This window comes from Labrus bergylta, chromosome 22 (assembly GCF_963930695.1).
Source record: "Labrus bergylta chromosome 22, fLabBer1.1, whole genome shotgun sequence".
NCBI lineage: Eukaryota > Metazoa > Chordata > Actinopteri > Labriformes > Labridae > Labrus > Labrus bergylta.
This window is the reverse complement of record NC_089216.1, coordinates 2,274,108-2,276,607: the sequence shown is the minus strand read 5'-3', so window position 1 is coordinate 2,276,607 and position 2,500 is coordinate 2,274,108.

Genomic DNA, 2,500 nt, shown 5'->3' with positions numbered 1-2,500 from the left:
AATATGTTGTTCTCATACTCTATTAGCCACCGTTGACAGCTGATGATTGATCTTCTCATCATTTCTCCCTCCAACACCCTGCGGTGAGTGTTCGTGTGTGTGTGTGTGTGTGTGTGTGTGTGTGTGCGTGTGTGTGTGTGTGTGTGTAAAACAGAGAGAGAGAGTTTGTAGGTTTTAAAACCTGACATCGAAGCATTTTTTTGTGAGTCTGAAATCTTGAGCACTGAGGTTGTGTGTGATAGCTCCAGCGTTGTGAACATTTCTATCTGTGTGTTTAATGGCGTCTCTCTTTGTTGCAGCGAGTAACGACCACGATGATGACTTGCCATCGACCACATTTGAGTTCTGTACACAGTGATGACGTGTTTCCTGTGCGGAGTCCAAACTGGTGGCAGGAAGTAAGCTCGCGGTGTTAAATAACCTGGTGACACTCCGGGAGATGTTCGGCAGAAGCGACCTTTAAAGGTTTCATTTTGAGCTTTTATTCATGATGACATGCAGGAAAGGAGCTGCAGGTCGTATAGGGTGGACTATATCCTCCGTATTTGGGGCGCACACCTCTTCAGAGCCTGTGGTCCGGTAACGGTTTGAAGCGCCCGTGTCTTTCCACCAAAGGGTGCTGCTGCTGTCGGCAGAGAGACGAGCCTCTCTCATGTAAAGTTTGCATCTGTTGTATTTTTTTCCCATTGCCTGTTCTGTTTTAAATTAAAAAAAAACCGTCAATAAAAACAATAAAAACAATACAAATAAATAAGTTTGCATCTGCTGCTACAGCACAACATTACTGTCTTCATTTACCAAAGTCAAGAGTGCATGCAATGGTCAAATTACTCTGAGGGCGCCCTCTGCTGGATCAAACTGCAAACTACTTCTGACGCGCTGAAAGACATTCTTTTTTTTTTTTTTTTTCTCGTGAACTTTCTCCCCGAGGTTTGAATGAGTGTTCGAATCAAGCAGCAGCCTCCGGTGTTGAAAAAGAAAGCCAATGCGGAAGTGCAAAATCCTGCAGTTCCTGGAGTGTCCACTAGAGGCTGGCTGCAGGAACACAGGAAGTCACATACACACCCATTCTAAAAAGTCGTTTTTCACAGTTTAAATTAACATATTTACAGCCTGGTTCAAAAAAACTGAACAGGTCTGATTAGTTATTGTCATCACTGGCACACTCTGTACGGGGGGTGAACGTTTTTAAACGGCTCTATTTTATTTTGAAAATGATGCGTGTTATCAATAGTTAGGCGCTTTGCTGACCTGATTGACAGGTGGGCGCGGTGTAACGGTTTGTCAGGAGGTTTAAAACCCGCCTCAGCTCCAGCTCGCAGCCTGTCGTTAGGTTGACTGAAAGTTAGACTGAGGCAGCATTTCCAACATGGCGGCTGCTGCCAATGAGCCTCCGGCGCCCCCTGCAGGAAGAGACGGGTTCAAACATTAACATTCACAGTCTGTGGGATAAATATATAAAAGGATCTTAACTCATGCACGTCTTTTGTTTATTTTCCTTTTTGCCATTTTAAGAGGAAAAATAAAATCTTGTATCTTAAAAAGTCGTTAAATATTTGAATATAAGACTCTGAGGTTCCTTCTTAGGTGAGCTGTGGCGCTCCTTTACAACTTAATTTGTGACTCCCGCAGCTGTTCTCACCTCAAACAGCTCACCTGCTGCCGGCTTCACCTTCGCCGCCTGCTGTGTTTTATGGCGCTTACCTTCACGGCGGCCTTGCAGGTTTCTCGGGGAAAAGGCCTTGGCAGCCTCGCAGCGGCCACTAACTCACTCTCAACACTTCAACAACGCAGTTAGGACTCAATTATTTCCCAACCTTTGTTGCGTCCCCAACAACCCGCGGGCCCGGCGCTCTCGGGAGTCGTTGTCCACGTGAACCCCCACCGCCGCCGCCGCCATTAAAAAACACCCGTTAGCTCCTCATCGCCTCTTTTAAATCCGACAGCTTAAAAAACAAACTCCCCCCCCCTCCCCCCCTTCAAAGCAGATCAATCACCAAAGCCTGACTGGGAAAATTAGAGCGGAAACGCCTCGCGCGTCCGCTTTCAAGTTGGCGCCGGGTAAAGTTTTTTCAGCTAACGAAGCTGTTATCTATACGAGGGGAAAGTTAAAGCTATACGTTGAAATGCGTATCTGAGGCGATCGCAATTTCAAAGAGTCACTGGCGCTTATCCAATCACACAGCAGTCAGTCTCTCTCCCCCCACCCCTCCCCCCTCTCTCTCTTTTTTAATTTTATCTTTACCTCTCACACGTTCCCTCGATCCCGCTCCCCTCCCCCCTCCTCCCCCTCCCCCTCCCCCTCCTCTTCTTCTTCTTCTTCTACGTTTTCTCTGAATTACATCCATGTTTTGCTATCACTCCCCTTCAAATCTCTCCCTCTCTCTCTCTTTATCTCCGCTAAAGAGTGTTGATCCCTTCCTCGCTCTAGAAACCACGACAACACACACACACACTCGCACACACACACACACACACACACACACACACACACTCGCAT